General features: G+C 38.1%; 1 protein-coding gene across 7 annotated transcripts in view; it reads left to right on the top strand.

Moving 5' to 3' along the window:
• PTPRM (protein tyrosine phosphatase receptor type M) overlaps nt 1–17,053 on the top strand; it is a 779,952-nt gene that overhangs the window by 426,209 nt on the left and 336,690 nt on the right. The window lies entirely within an intron of this gene.

The following is a 17,053-nucleotide window of genomic DNA, read 5'->3' as shown; positions in this document are numbered from 1 at the left end:
TCATTGTTTGTGGCTTCACATGTCTTTGTGGCTTGACAAAGGAGAGAGAGCCAAGGCACAGTCCTTGCAGCATTACTGTAGACTGTGTCTGAAGGGTAATGCCTATGATTAGAAAGAATTTCTCTGGTCCTGTGAATATTCAGAATTTGAGGGGAAAAGAAAGTCTAAGACTTAAGCAATGTTCCAGATTATGGGCTTTTAAAAAAAAAAAAAGAAAGAAATGACATCTGAGTAAGGTGAAGATACTTTTGAAAATATTTATAGATCCCATGAGAATTTTAAAAACCATTTTAGAACATGGGGCACTCTCTGTGCTACATAAGATTGGGCTTATCTTTGCTACATCAGCAGAATCACTTTTTGATCTCTTAGTACTTAGTGCATTCACAGCCCAATTATGGTATATTTATATTGTGCTATATGCTATTATTTCAGGGTTCTTTCTTCCACTTTTGTTGGACAGTTTTGTTCGTTGGTGGCATTAAAAGAAAAAGATGACAATCATCCAACACAGTAAACACCCATTTTGCATACTGTTTCTATGCAGTAGATGAGCGCAGAATCTGAATGTGCTCAGCAAAGTCTTATTTGGAAGAGTTCTATATAGGACTATGATTTTTTTTAAAGCTCTAGCACTCGTGATCACTGAAGCTTCCTGGGCATAGATCCAGTGGCATTTTCTGAGCCTTTTGTTTCCATTGCAGTAATGGGATTTGGTTGTAACTAAATAAATTCTAGATAATAAATGTGTGGATATCCTGGCTAGAAACACCTGTCAGGAAGGCTTAGAGAAAAGCTGTTAGGAGGTTGGCAGTCTTCTAGGTAGCAACACACCATGACCATCCTGCTCCTTGCTCTGTCGGAAAACTGCTCTGGGCAATAAGAAATACTTAGTTTCTGTTCATGGTGACAGGTGAGCATTTCTGACCTAGGCCTTAGTTGATGTGAGGTGGCTGCTTTGAGCAGTCTTACAGGAGCTATGTGGTATGGTTAAGCCATTTTGGTTCCAAGACACAGAAAGCAGGTGATAAGCACAAAAGTAGGAAAGAGACCTAGATGGAAGAATATAGACAGGCCTCACGGGGAGGAATGATTAGGCCCTGTAACCTGTGTGGAATGTAAACTCATACTGTCCTTCTGTCTTGCATCTCTGCTTCCTTTCTTCATTTTTCTTATCTCTGAGGTCTATTGTCTCCTTCCTTGTAGATCTTATAGATGATTAAGAGGCTGTCCACAGCTCCCAAGTTGTACCCCCAGGGATAGAGATGTTTGAAATAAGGTTAAATCTGGAACACCCTTCTCTGGTAGACAGGAGCCGTTAGAAAGACTAATTGTGAACTTGGCCAAACCCCCTAAGGCTTCCTCATACGGTGATACGTTGCTCCTCATATTTCTCAGCCCCACTTCCACTATACCTCAGCAAGAGCATAGTACCTAGCTCCTTGGGGCATGTGATGCAAAGAAAGCAAAGAATCTTGGGAAGCATTTTCTAATAAAAATTCTGTCAATTCTGGTTGTTGCTCATTACTCTCCATACATAGTTCCTATCATTTTACAGCTCATGGCACATCTCTCTGGAATCTGACTCTTGGAGGGACTTCTCAAGGTCATCTTCTTTCCTCAGCCATGGCCGTCTGTACAGACACCACAGCAGAGAGCCGCCGCCATTACTAAAGCACACATAGGGCTGGGAAGTTTGCTCCTTATGAGTTTGTGATGTGCAAGTGGCTCTGAGTTGCCCTCTTCTTAATCTAAAGCTTGGCTCTCTGAAGCTTTCTTACAAGGCCCACGCTTTCCATGTGGAGCAGTGTAAAATCAGTCAGATCCCTCAGCATGACCTCCCAAGTTCCTTAATATGTAAGAAGCCATTCTGCTATTCACCTAAAGATATCTAAGTGCCTAAATTTTACTAGGCATTGTGGAAGTGCTGGGGATATGCAATGTTAAATCTGATCAAACTTCTGAGGGAAGGGGAGAGGACAGAGAGAAGTGGAAACTTCCTAGTGAGGTCTTGACCTGGGAATATAGGATATCATCAGTCTGAGGTGGCACCATCCTCTTTTTTTTTTTTTTTTTTTTAAGATTTTTATTTATTCATTCGTTCATGAAAGACACACACACACACACACACAGAGAGAGAGAGAGAGAGAGAGAGAGATGGAGGCAGAGACATAGACAGAGGGAGAAGCAGGCTCCATGCCAGGAGCTTGATGTGGGTGGCACTCGATCTCAGGCACCATCCTCTTACTCAGAACTCCCAGCAAGTTATAGAGTCTCCAACACAGGGGCAAGAAGTCAGAATCTGGAAACTCCCAACACAGGACTTGGGTCTGCAGTGTGAAGGTAGTGAGAAGACAAGGGTCAAGGGGTTGTGAGTAACAGTGAGAGTCATTCATGGGATGAACAGATCATCCTAGCTGGAAGGGAAAGAAGGAGAAGGAAGGAAAAGGGTGAAGAGTCTGAGAGAAATGGGTAAGTTGAAGAAACTAAAGATTCTGTCAAGTGTGAATTTGGAAGGTACGTTATTTCCAGGTGATAAAAACCTACTTATATGTTCTTAGGAACATGGATCACTGAAATCATATACTAACATTAAAGATCTGTGGTGTCTTCTGATTGATTTTAAAACAGACCATACTTATCATGTTATCTATATTTAACTTAAGCTAATAATAGGTATCATTTTTATTTTAAGTACTGTTGGCATATGTAAGTTTGCATTCACAATTTGACACGAAGGATTTTATTCTAAGAGCCCACTAAATTTGTTTTTATAGATCATTGCAGTAAATTGATATATAAATGAACAGTTTTAGAGAATTCTGGTGTTCTTTCTCAAAATTAAACTAAATTATGTGAAGATTAAATGAAATTAAATGAAAAACTTTAGTGGTATGAAATCATCAAGATGGAGACATAGGTCATTTTTTATTTCAGTACCCCTCCACGAAGACCACCTATCAACTAGTCATAGACAGGACACCATTTTGGAAATCTTAGAACCTGGGCATGAAGCTGAAGCATCCCCCAGACCATAAAGACTGAGAAGGACCATATTGAGGAAAACCTATAGCCTGACCAAATGCCTGTCCCACAGGCCAGCACAGACCCACACCAAGAAAGCCTCTCTGGGCATATGGTTTCTCCAGTGGGAAAAAGAGAACCAAGATGGACATTCAGATTTCCCAGCATTACAAGAAGCTTCTTGGTAGGCCAATTTGGACCATGTTTTGGGGATCACTGAGGGTATCTTCAGAGCTTAACCATTAGGGATCAGATAGACACAGAGAAAGGAGCAGAGCTTATAGCTACCAGCCCTCAGTTCTTTGCAGACTGCATTCTTGATTGCAGCAGCACCCAGAAATCCCAGCCAGTGGCTACACCCATCTGTAGAACTGAACTGGTGGCCCTGTCTGGCTAAGGGACTTAGTTGGAAATACTTCCTAGTTTAGATCCTGAACCAGGGGGCCATACTGGCTATGGAGTCCATCTAAACAGAGGAGTAAACTCACAGCCCCACCCAACTGTCAAGTATAGTATTCCCTCTGGGAAGCATGGCCACAGGAAATGGGGGCCACAGCCAACTAAAGACATCCATTGCAAGCCTTCCTGCTTATGGACAATACCAGCTTGTTCCTCTAGTACTTCAAGCTGAGCTGACCATTGAAGACCTTTCTTTGCTAAAGTGAACCTGTGAACTCTAGAAGAGAATCCCAAGTTTGCATATTTTTAAGATAAAATTTTGAGTCCAGAGAAGCACCATGTTTGGAACAAGTTGATTATTACAGCTTCCTCAAACCTCTCTTTTCTTTCTTCCATTTGTGGGCAGTACTTTTGTCTGAATATATAAAAAGAAATGACTTAAGTGACCTTAGATTTTGAAGCTGAAAAACATTGATTGACTCTGTTCTGGAAACATGGGGCACCTCTCCATCACCTTTAGCCTCTAATAGGGACATAAAGGCTGTGGCTGGAGGGATGGGAAGACTACCTACCTCTTGAAACTCTCTCTTGAAAATCTGCCTGATTTGGAACAAGAGGTTTCTCCTTATGACTTAATCAATGTCACCTTCAAGTTTCTGCAAAAGGTACTTACACTCAAAGAAGGTAGTAATTGATTCATTCAACAAATACATTTGTGTATCTATCTGCTATGTCTGTGTATCATGTAATATAGAGTAGTTTACAATTGCATAAACAGAAGAAATGAATTACTCCAATAGCTGGCCCCAGATTAGGGAGGGAAGTTTGGGAAAACACCTCGGTAGAATGTAGAACCTTAGGCCATTGATTTTCAGGTCCCGAGGAAATGATAGCTAACCCATTTCAAGTACAAACAGGGATTTGAAGATGGGAGGAGGGAGAGGAGATAGGGATGAGCTTCAGGTTCATAAGGAACCAAACGATATCTTTTTATTTTTTTAAACGATATCTTTTTAATATTTAGATCTCTACTATATGGTCTGTTATAAAATCCTTCCTGTTTACTCCCTGAGAACTTCAGCAAGCCTGTTTTACACTTAAGTGCCTGTATGAAAAGATTCATAGCAGAGAGCATGGGGAAAATGTGCTTGTTAGTGAGTGGCCGTCAGCACTAGTGCCCTTGGAAACAATCACAGGATTCATCAACAGAAGAAATTTACTAAGAACCAAATGGAAGAGAAATATCCCCACTCAAAAATCTTCAGAAAAATTGCTAAAATCAGACACAGAGCTGCAGTGGACTAAAGTATGGTGTTGAAGACAATTTCTTTGGTGTTGCAGAAGCAAGGTATCTTGACACACCTCTGGATCACAAGTTTATAAGATATTTTTGCCTCCATGGATGGTAGGTACAGTCTGAGAATGGTACAGACATATACCATGTACAGCCATGGGGCAGGGCGATTTAGAGAAGGGAAAGCAGATGGGATTGAATATTGACTCCTTTTTTACTTGTTTAGACAAATCCAATTCTTTGAATCATTTTCTGCTATTTAATTTGTGTTATAACTAAGTTGTGTCATATATAGGAATTAAAATCATACTTGTGAGTATATACTGAAATAAGAATATACTAGGACAAAAAAACAGTATCGAAAATCACACACAGTGTTAAGAGTCTCAAGAAAAGTAAAATGAACAATAATGGTAGTTATATTTACTTAATTCATGCTGACTTCTCAATGTATGGAATATTATTTAACTAGTATTTTAGTTACCATATTTGCAAATTTTGGCATACTTAAAATAGATCAAAGCATGTCATTTAAAAATACGACTTATGTGGCCTTTGCTGAGTGTCTTGTATTACAAGACATGAGCTTCTGGGGCTGGTGATACATTCATAAATAAACTATTTCCTCTGTCAAATAATTTTTTAAAATATAGATACCAAATACCCCAAATTATTGAATTTAATAGTACACAAATGTTCACTGATACTAGTTTATAGTCTTCTGTATTATGTATACGAAATAGAAAACCCTGTGGCACCAGGGTGGCTTAGTCTGCTAAGCGTCTGCCCTCAGTTCAGGTCAGGATCTAGGGTCCTGAGATTGACCCCAAGTCAGGCTCCCTACTCAGTGGGGAGTCTGCTTGTCCCTCTCCCTCTGCCCCCACCCCACTTGTGCTCTCACGTGCACTGCTCTCTCTCAAATAAATAAATAAAATCTTTTAAAAATAAAAAAAGTAATAGAAAGCTATTGCCTGAATTTGATAATATTCATTTCTTCATTAAAAAACAAAATTCTCTTCTAACAAAACACTATAAAGTATTGTTAAAGTTGATCAAGTCTTGATCTATCCATTTAAGGATTAGACTCTTAGAATTCAAGTGACATATAATTCCATCCATTTATTATCTTAATATAAATAAGTTAGACAATTATTTTGGGCAATCAATTTTTACCTAGAGAGATGACTTGATAATTAATTATCTTGTATTCTAGAACGAGAAGTTTATCCCGTAAAAAAAAATGGAGGTTCCTACAACTTTGGCATCTGAGAGTTGATAGGATTTTACATTCCTCTAGAACATATTTTGTATGGAAATGTCTATATTTGTGAGGGAATAACCTTTGTGAGCATTTTGAAATTTCTGTTTTTTCAGATTCTGCACATTTCTGCTAACATATTTCATAACCAAATATATACATGTATAAAAATGTTTATTAGTCAGACATTAAAGAGACTTTCCACAAAACAAAATAGGAAATAAATAAATAAATAAATAAATAAATAAATAAATAAAAGCAAAAACAAAAATCAAAGCAATATAAAACTGGAAAGAATGTGGACTGCCTGGCTGGTTCAGTCAGTGAAACATTCGATTCTTGATCTCAGGGTTGTAAGTTCAAGCCCAATGTTGGGTGTAGAAATTACTTAAAAACAAAATCTTAAAAAAAAAAAAAAAACTAGAAGGAGCTTAACCTATTAAAGCTTGATTTTAAAAGAGGAACATAATTTCTGAATTAGTATGGAAGATTTGACAAGTAAAGCCAAGTGTAAAGTGATAGGTTTGCTGCAGTTTGAGGACAGTTGACTAGACACAAAGACATGTCTTATATTTGAAAAACTTGTAAATAAAAATTAAAATTTATCTTAATGTTTCTTTTCATCTGTCCACCACTTGCTCTACCTCCAGCCCCATCTACTCCCCTTTCTTCCTTCTCCAACCCCCATTCCTTCCTCATCCTTCTCTGTTACCTTGTAGCACTTCCCACTGGATGGTTGTCTTTATGGTACTTAACAAAGCTATTCCCTCTTTCTTCCTAAACACTTTCCAATCTGATTATCCATTATTTTTTTTTAAGATTTTATTTATTTATTTGAGAGAGAGAAAGAGAGCTTGAGTAGGGAAAGAGGCAGAGGGAAAGGGAGAAGCAGACTCCCCACTGAACAGGAAGCCCAACTCAGGCCTCGATCCCAAGACCCAGGTATCATGACTTGAACCAAAAGCATATGCTTAACCCACTGAACCATCCAGGCACCCCTGATTATCCATTCTGATTATCTTCTTAGATCTTAGAACTCTTAGATAATCCATTCTGATTATCCACTCTGATTATCATTCTTAGATCTAGAGATCCATAATCCAATAGCCTTATCTTTTTTTATTGTTGTTTTGGGTTTTTGTTGTTGTTGTTTGTTTTTGTTTTTGTTTTTGTTTTTGTTTTTGTTTTTCTTGGAGAGGACGAAGTAGATCCTAGCATAATCTTTGGCACTTTGTATTACTGTAAGAAAATTTATTAAAAAATATAGATACAAAATGGGCAATTCTATGTTTATAGATAGTGCCTTCAACGTGTTTTTAATTTATGCACATGACCAACTTGCCCATTAAAGCCATATATACACTGTTGTCTGTGCTGCCTCCTAGAGCCTTGCTTAGCAATTCCCTTACTCAAAAAATTATTCATTAATGAAACTAGTATTTGTAAAGTACCTACTATATATAGATAGTGGAGTTAGTGATTGTAATACTCTAAGTAAAAGATGGTAACTTTGTGATGTTGGAAGTTGATATGGTGAAAAACTGATGAATTCAAAGGATATTTAGGAGATAAAATGCAGAATTTGATGAGGAATTGCATACAAGGGGAAGAGAGAGGGAACAAGTAAGGAATCAAAGTTGACTTGTATATTTCTAGCCTGTTCAGCTGGTTGAATGGCAGTAGTTTCTACCAAGAAGATATAATGGAGGTAGACAAAGTGTGCAAAGAAGATTGTGAATTCAGTCTTGAAACTGAGCCCCCTTCATTATTATGCCTTTAATAATTTGGCAGTAACATCTCAAATGATGAAACATTTCAATTCATGCCCTTTGATTTTTAGTTATAGAACATTGTAATCCACCTAAATCCTCTAGAAAATGAAAGTGCAGATTCTGCTTTCTCTTTTTCTCCAAAGCCCTGGGCTGGGCTTCATTATACAATGGATTATGCATGTGTTTCCCAAATGGAATCTGGGACAACTTCCTCTCTGGTTTCATTAATATGGTTTCCCTCACCTCAAGTCCATCTTGACCTCCTTGACATTTTTGTCAGGTTTGGAATGTCCTTTCCAGCTTTGCTTGCTTGGCCACCATCTTCTATTCTTCTACCCAAAGCTCCCATATCACCTTCTTGGAAAAGCCTTCCTTGCACTGATCCCTACTATTCCCTCATTTCCCAATTCAGAATTGATTCTTTCTTTCCTGTGATTTTTTTTGTACCTTGAATATACTTACTTCTATTATTGTCCTGATATTTTGTTTTTTAATTCGTACAAGTTTATATTTCAGTCTTCACGACTGAATGTGAGCTCCTTGAAAGTAGGGATTATGTCTTACTCAATTTTGTGTCTCCAAATCAATATAATGCCTGACAGGGTAAACCCTCAGTAAATATTTCTTGAATTGAATGTTTTCCTCCTTATGTGTTCCTGATGTCCAAAGGTTGAAGTTTAACCTCAAGTGCAGCCCTGGTTGATTTGATCTTTCTTGTGGCTGAAGCAGCATGTCCACCTGGTCTTAGCACTTGATCCAGACACACTAATCTCCCACCAAGCTTTTGCTAATGATGTTGTCCTTGCCTAGAATGCATTCTTTCTTTTGATGAACAGTTCAGACCACCTCTTCCTTTAAGCAAAAGCCTAGATACCACCGTGTTTGTAAGCCATTTGTTTGTAACCAATTCCAGTCTATATCATGTCTGTCTAGAATAGTACAGTGTGGACATTATATACCGTCTTCATTTGCATGTTCTGTGTATATTAGATTCATATCCACCACAAAAAAAATGCTTTTGAGCAGTAGGAGTTGTACCTTATGTTGCTTTTGTATTCCTAACAGCACTGAACACACTATTGGGTCTAATAGTTAGGTATTCAGTAATTATTGCTATAGGTAGAATAGAAGAGAAAGTTTCATGGATCTAGACTCTGGTCCATTGACCTCCCAAAGTCATTTCAAAGTAACTGTCCAATGATTCTTCCCTTACCATGTTGCTTTAAAGTGGGAATTTATTCAAATCCTCATGTATAGAATACTGCATATGAATGTGTTCATAGTGTTTCTGTAGTACACATTTCTATAGTAATAGGTTGGCATGCTGACCCTGGGGTTCTCTTAAAGGTCATCTGTTTATTTTAAAATAATAAATTTTGGGGATCCCTGGATGGCTCGGCGGTTTGGGGCCTGCCTTTGGCCCGGGGCGCGATCCTGGAGTCCCGGGATCGAGTCCCATGTCGGGCTCCCGGCATGGAGCCTGCTTCTCCCTCTGCCTGTGTCTCTGCCTATCTCTCTCTCTCTCTCTCTCTCTCTCTCTATGTCTATCATAAATAAATAAATAAATAAATAAATAAATAAATAAATAAATCTATCTTAAAAAAATAAAAATAAATAAAATAATAAATTTTGAAATATTCGGTCCTTTTAATTCCATTAATGAAAGCCTTCTCTGTGTCTCCCCTTTAATAGAACACAGAGGGAATTCCTAAATGAGGTATTCCTTCTCCAAAAGTGTGAAAAATAGTTTCAACCCTATGAATAATGTGAGGACAAGATGAGAAGATTCAAATGAAATTTTGAATATAGTAACTAGCACATAGTACTTCCTCAGTATATGACTGTTGAATGATGAATGAGCTCACTGAATCTTTCTACCCCCAATGTTAAGTTACCTGCTAACTACCCAGTCTTTTGTTCCTAAACTGCAACATTGATTCTCACATTTTCTTTTGATTTTTGGATTCTTTTCCTTTTTTTTAAAAAAAAAAGGAGTGTATGTTTTGTATGTATTTCTACTCTTTCCTTGGAAAACAGTGGCCATTTCATCAGATCTTTGAGGAACTTAGTCAAACAATTGCTTAGTATTTATTTCTGTCTTTCCAATTCTGTCATAAGTTTCAAGTTGTGTAGGCTTTTCTGTAGTAAACATTTCAGTTAGCACATGCTGATCACACTCTTAAATCTTCACCCACTTGTAGATAACTGATATAACCTACTGGAAATTAAGGCTGTAAATTTTCAGGTAGGGATTTCAGTGTTGCAGCAATCAATACTTTGCAGATAGTGCTAACAGTTTTTTTCTATGAAATATGTTGGCTAGTGGGTAGAAAATCAATGCCTGGGAATGAAAAACAGGTGTCAAGTCTGATAGGAACATCATGCATTTGATGTTTGGAGGCCAGAGGGTCCTGTCAACAAACACAGCAGTAATTCTGTCAGACACAATATGCGTGGAATTAATGAAAATGCCAGAAACAAAGCATTCTGGACAGCAAGCCCGTGCTGCAGATAGAGCGAACACGGTCTTCCTCTTGCATCCAGAGTGAATGCCTTCCAGAAAGACAATGAAGGAGAGTTACAATGGAGGCACATTCGCAATCTCTGATACCAAGAGAAAAGGTGGGTGAAGGAGGAAGAGGTGGCCTTGCCATTAAAGGGACACTAACAAGTTTCTGGCAGATCTGTGGAGATTAAGAGAGTGATGTAACAGTGCTGTAGTTGAATTCAGGAGTCACAAATAAGGAGTCTTTCCTAGGCTAGTCAAGCTTGGTCTCATTCCAGAGTTGGTAAAGGATGACAAAGGCCTGAATTAACCAACAGGGTAGAAGGAGCGAGAAAAGGATAACTGGGATGCATTTATTACATGCAAAACACACCGGATACAGTAATCCTTGATGTTCTAGAGAAAGAAAAGAAATAAATAAATAAATTATATATATATATATATATTCACAGTTCTTTAATATTCAGGAATTGTGTACTATTTTGATAAATTAAGGGGAAAATGAAGGATAATATTTAAAAAAGAATAAAATTATCTGTTACTTTTTTTCGTGGTATTCTCTCACTCAAAAATGTGGAAGAATGGGCAGCCCAGGTAGCTCAGCAGTTTAGTGCTGCCTTCAGCCCAGGGCCTGATCCCAGAGACCCGGGATCAAGTCCCACCTCAGGCTCCCTGCATGGAGCCTGCTTCTCCCTCTGCCTGTGTCTCTGCCTCTCTCTCTTTCTCTCTCTCTCTCTCCCTGTGTCTCTCATGAATAAATAAATAAAACCCTTTTTAAAAAAATGTGGAAGAAGCCCTTGAAAATTAATTAAAACTATTGAGAGACCAGTACATGCTTAGAAAATAAAATATATAGAAATCACTAAGTCTGGAGCCACACTGCCTGAACTCAAATTCTAGCTCTGATGCTTATCTATCAGTTACAGAAACTTGGGCAAGTCGCCTAATGTTAGTGCCTCAGTTTCCCCATTTGTGAATAAATGATTATATGTAAAGCCTTAGAACGGTGCCTGCTGCACAGTACAGTATAAATGTTTGCTGTTACTGTTGTGTTCACTGCTATTCCCAGCTTGACCATAATCTTGGAGTAAAATGTAACTAAGAAGATGCCATTTACAACCTACCAAAAACATATACAATGCCTAGGACAAAACCTAACAAGAAATACTAATTAAATGGAGGAAGTCTTAATTTTTTAAAGCTGTTAGTTCTCCCAAAGTAACTTTTAAATTTAATATAATTTCAACTAAAATCCCAGTAACTTTTAGGGACTTGCTAAATATTTTAAAGTTTATCTGGAGTATTAGAGATATATGAAGCTAATCCAAAAAATTTTGAAACAGAAGCATTCACAAGAGGGTGATGTGACCCACCCATACTAGAACACATTATATCATTATTGTAATAAAAATATTATAGTTCAATGGGATACAAACTAGAAAGTACAAGTGTATTAAATTTATAAAAGTAGGTTTTTCAATTTAAATAGATTTCTTACATCTTTACTAATTTTCCTAGCTCTCAGAATGTACTTATGAGGAAAATCTTTTGTGCCTCCGATAATGGCTTCTTTAGATGTTTGAGAGTTTCTTCTTTTCAAATATGATTTTTAGTGTTTTATTATTGAGGCAGCATCCTGTCATTTTTCTGTTGCCGATTCAACATCAAGTGTCACAAGCCTATATTTAGTCAACTGAAGTTATTTTAAAAAAATACCCATTTCACTTGGTTTACTAAATTTCTCATTTTAAGAAATGAGTTAAGTGTATATGTGAATAAAGCAGTCTGAATTCTCCACTCCCATAAGCACAGAGCTTCCTCAACTTACACTGGGGGTTATGTCCAGATAAACTTGTCGGAAGTTGAAAGTACCATAAATTGAAAATGCATTTAACAAACCTAACCTACCAAACTTCACAGTGTAGCCCTAGCTTACATTAAACTAGCCTACAGCCAGGCACAGTCATCTGACACAAAAGCCTATTTCACAGTCAAGTGTTGGATAGCTCATGCAATTGATGGAATACTGTGCTGAAAGTGACAAACAGAATGGTTTGAAGTCTTTCAGTTGTTAGCCCTGGTGATCTCGTGGCTGACTGGGAGCTGCCACCACCACTGAGCATCACGGGAGAAGGTCTACTGCATATCTCGAGCTCAGTGGGGAGAATAAAAATTGCAGATTCGAAGTACAGCTTCCACTGAATGTGTATCGCTTTTGCGCATGGTCAAGTTGAAAAATCTTAAGTCAAACTATCATAAGTCAGGGATGGTCAATATATGTATTCTAATATAATAGTATCACAGATCTTTCTGGGTTCTAATTCTCCGATTACTTTTTTTTTCCTCAATCCAATTCAGATTTATAAAACTTATAAATGAATTGTATTCTCTTCAGTTAATTCTGCAATGCTTTTTAGAAGCTGAGTGTAACTGGGTGGCAGTGCACTTCCAGTTGAGCAAGAGGAGGTCTGGAATAATGACTGGACCCGGTTGAAAAGTCCACCTACCTACACAGTGTCTGCCACGGTCCTGAGCTGCAGTGTTTTCTATTAGCTCCAGGTCACCAATGTTTACTGGTAATACTTTTGGGTTTCTCTTCCCCCTCTCTTCCCCCCACAATGGGGATGCGTCTCCATTGAAAAAACAGGAAAAGAATTTGTACTTCCAAAATTCTTACTCTGTATTGAGACAGTTTATGTATGACCGATGTAAAAGACTCTGAGCTCCTTGTGTTCTTCATGTTTATATACTTTTACAATTACAATGAACAGTGTTCATTGAATGACTGAAGATTTCCCCCCAAATGCCTCTTGTGAATCTTCAGACAGAAAGAGAGATTCCTTCCACCTGATTCTGAGAACATCTCTGTAACTTAGAATGAGATTTGTGGTCACGGTAATCAAATTTTCATTGGTTTTAGGAGGAAGGAAACAGCTGCATGGATTGATGAAAGAAGAAAGCCTACACAGTTTTAAAAATATATATACTAGCTTTCTGGGTTTTTTTCCCCTCTCTGCAGTTAGCTGCTTGAATTTTTAGCAGATAGCCATATTTCTAATCATAATATTGCCACAGTATTATTAATAGTATTTCCAGTACCCATTTAGTCAGCCTCGTGATTTTTATCAGGCAAGTCCTCCTCCTTCCCCCCTCTTAATTCTGTGGAACTGGAAAGTGATTAAAGTTATACACATGGCCAGAATTAGGATATTTGCTAGAGTTAGTTCTAAGAACATAATCCATGATAAAAACATGTCCTTGTAGCACCTTGAAGTGGTCTTAATAAAGAACTGAAACTATTTTTTTAGTTTGTTTTTTGCTGGAATTATGTTAGAAAAAACCAGATACATTTTATGATTTCCTGCAACTCAGAAGTAATTACCAAATTCATAATTCTGTAAGTAGCAGATTTTTAATACCTACATTATTAGAACATACCAGATTTATTGTCTAGAAGCCAGCCTTTGAAGTTAATAAAATGTGGTTGTCAGTGTTGCAAATACCTGTTAAATCTTGTATATTATTTTGTATGCATATAAAACATCCATGAGGAAATGAAGCCTCATAAGAAGTTCTGGGAACTTTTACAGATTGCTATATTTCTCTCCTCAAAAATTTGATACTTGTTCAGTTCTGCTTCCTTGTTTAAATTAAAGGAGGTTTGATCTCAATCTTTTATTTCCAAAAAGTTTTAAGTATAATTTTAGAATTATTCCTTTTGCATTTATTAAGTTTTGCTTAAAAATATACTTGTTGACTGTATCCTTTGCTGTGCAAAAGCTTCTTATCTTGATGAAGTCCCAATAGTTCATTTTTGCTTTTGTTTCTTTTGCCTTCGTGGATGTATCTTGCAAGAAGTTACTGTGGCCGAGTTCAAAAGGGTGTTGCCTGTGTTCTCCTCTAGGATTTTGATGGAGTCTTGTCTCACATTTAGATCTTTCATCCATTTTGAGTTTATCTTTCTGTATGGTGAAAGAGAGTGGTCTAGTTTCATTCTTCTGCATGTGGATGTCCAATTTTCCCAGCACCATTTATTGAAGAGACTGTCTTTCTTCCAGTGGATAGTCTTTCCTCCTTTATCGAATATTAGTTGCCCATAAAGTTGAGGGTCCACTTCTGGATTCTCTATTCTGTTCCATTGATCTATGTGTCTGTTTTTGTGCCAGTACCACACTGTCTTGATGACCACAGCTTTGTAGTACAACCTGAAATCTGGCATTGTGATGCCCCCAGCTATGGTTTTCTTTTTTAAAATTCCCCTGGCTATTCGGGGTCTTTTCTGATTCCACACAAATCTTAAAATAATTTGTTCTAACTCTCTGAAGAAAGTCCATGGTATTTTGATAGGGATTGCATTAAACGTGTACATTGCCCTGGGTAACATTAAAAGACAACCTACAGAATGGGAGAAGATATTTGCAAATGACGTATCAGATAAAGGGCTAGTTTCCAAGATCTATAAAGAACTTATTAAACTCAACAGCAAAGAAACAAATAATCCAATCATGAAATGGGCAAAATACATGAAGAGCAATCTCCTAGAGGAAGACATAGACATGGCCAACACGCACATGAGAAAATGCTCTGCATCACTTGCCATCAGGGAAATACAAATCAAAACCACAAAGAGATACCACCTCACACCCGTGAGAATGGGGAAAATTAACAAGACAGGAAACCACACATGTTGGAGAGGATGCGGAGAAAAGGGAACCCTCCTACACTGTTGGTGGGAATGTGAACTGGTGCAGCCACTCTGGAAAACTGTGTGGAGGTTCCTCAAAGAGTTAAAAATAGACCTGCCCTACGACCCAGCAATTGCACTGTTGGGGATTTACCCCAAAGATACAGATGCAATGAAACACCGGGACACCTGCACCCTGATGTTTCTAGCAGCAATGTCCACAATAGCCAAACTGTGGAAGGAGCCTCGGTGTCCATCGAAAGATGAATGGATAGAGAAGATGTGGTTTATGTATACAATGGAATATTACTCAGCCATTAGAAATGACAAATACCCACCATTTGCTTCGATGTGGATGGAACTGGAGGGTATTATGCTGAGTGAAGTAAGCCAGTCGGAGAAGGACAAACATTATATGTTCTCATTCATTTGGGGAATATAAATAATAGTGAAAGGGAATAGAAGGGAAGGGAGAAGAAATGGGTAAGAAATATCAGAAAGGGAGACAGAACATAAAGACTCCTAACTCTGGGAAACGAACTAGGGGTGGTGGAAGGGGAGGAGGGTGGGGGGTGGGAGTGAATGGGTGATGGGCACTGAGGGGCACACTTGACAGGATGAGCACTGGGTGTTATTCTGTATGTTGGTAAATTGAACACCAATAAAAAATAAATTTATTATTAAGAGAATAAAATAAAAATATACTTGTATACTTTCTTAGAATACTGCCTAGAACATAAATATTCAAAAATGGTAGATATTGCCTTTAATGTTATTTTCTAAAATATGGTACTTGATGCATGGTTAGATCTATATTTATCTTTTCTGGGATAGACTTTCAGAGATAGTATGCAGTTTAAAAAAAGCTAGCAAAGGTCTTAACACCCTGAGATGATTTGAAGGATCTTCCTGCAGTTGTGGATACCCATACCCTGGTCAAAAAAAAAGGTGAGTGGGGGTTGGGTAACTGGGTGATGGGCACTGAGGAGGGCATTTGATGGGATGAGCACTGGGTGTTATACTGTATTTTGGCAAATAAAACTTCAATAAAAACAAATAAAATAAAAAACAAAAGCAAACAAAAACAAAAGCAAAAACAAAACAACACAAAAAAAACCTGAAGGCTCCAATTAGAGAAGAAAAATTTCTTGGGCAGCCTGGGTGGCTCAGCGGTTTAGCGCCGCCTTCAGCCCAGGGCGTGATTCTGGGAACCCGGGATCAGGTCCCATGTCGGGCTCCCAGCATGGAGCCTGCTTCTCCCTCTGCCCATTTCTCTGTCTCTCTCTGTGTCTCTCATGAATAAATAAATAAAATCTTTTAAAAAAAAAGAAAGAAAAATTTCTTCTGGATATATTACAAACTGGTAGAACAAGTTAAGGTTAATAATTTAAATCTTTTTCATTCATAGCTTTACCAAAGAAGTAATGATTTTTATGCAATGGCAAAGAATAGACGCTTTAATGGATAATTCCACCATAAGCTGAGGTTTGGGTGCATACACTGTGGTTATGCTTCCCTCACTTGACTGCTTCTTTCTCATGTACACTTTCCCCAGGCTTTGGCATGTCCCCTATCTTGCCAACTCAGGGCAGCTTCCTCTTGTCCTTAGAACCCTTGCTGAGTGATGATGTGGTGTCTTTGCTACCCACTGCAATCACTTCTTTCAGTTGTAGCCTCATGGGTGACCACCCCAAGCTTCTGGATTGTAGAAAAAACTTAGAGAATGCATATTAGCTCATGAAGATTGGGCAGGTGCTGCCTGGTATACTTTCTCTAAATTTGTACCATGTGTTTTAATGTGTGGCAGCCAGGCATGAATCTTGCTCTCCCCGTTTTCACCCAAATAGTGTTTGCATTCATCTTTATTTTTGTATTTGGGTGATTCCCCACATGGAGAGCCAGCTACTCCTTCCTACCTCCTGTATTGTGATTGAGTTCCATTAAGTATAAGATTGCATTGGGCCAGCAGGCTGTGTGCTATCATTAAAAGTATGGAACTCTGGGAAATGAACAAGGGGTAGTGAAGGGGAAGTGGGCGGGGGGGTTGGGGTGACTGGGTGATGGACAATGAGGGGGGCACTTGGCGGGATGAGCACTGGGTGTTATGCTATATGTT

The sequence above is a fragment of the Canis lupus genome, chromosome 6 (genome assembly GCF_048164855.1).
Source record: "Canis lupus baileyi chromosome 6, mCanLup2.hap1, whole genome shotgun sequence".
Lineage (NCBI taxonomy): Eukaryota > Metazoa > Chordata > Mammalia > Carnivora > Canidae > Canis > Canis lupus.
The sequence above is the reverse complement of the archived record's forward strand: the minus strand, read 5'-3'. Positions and strand labels throughout refer to the sequence as shown.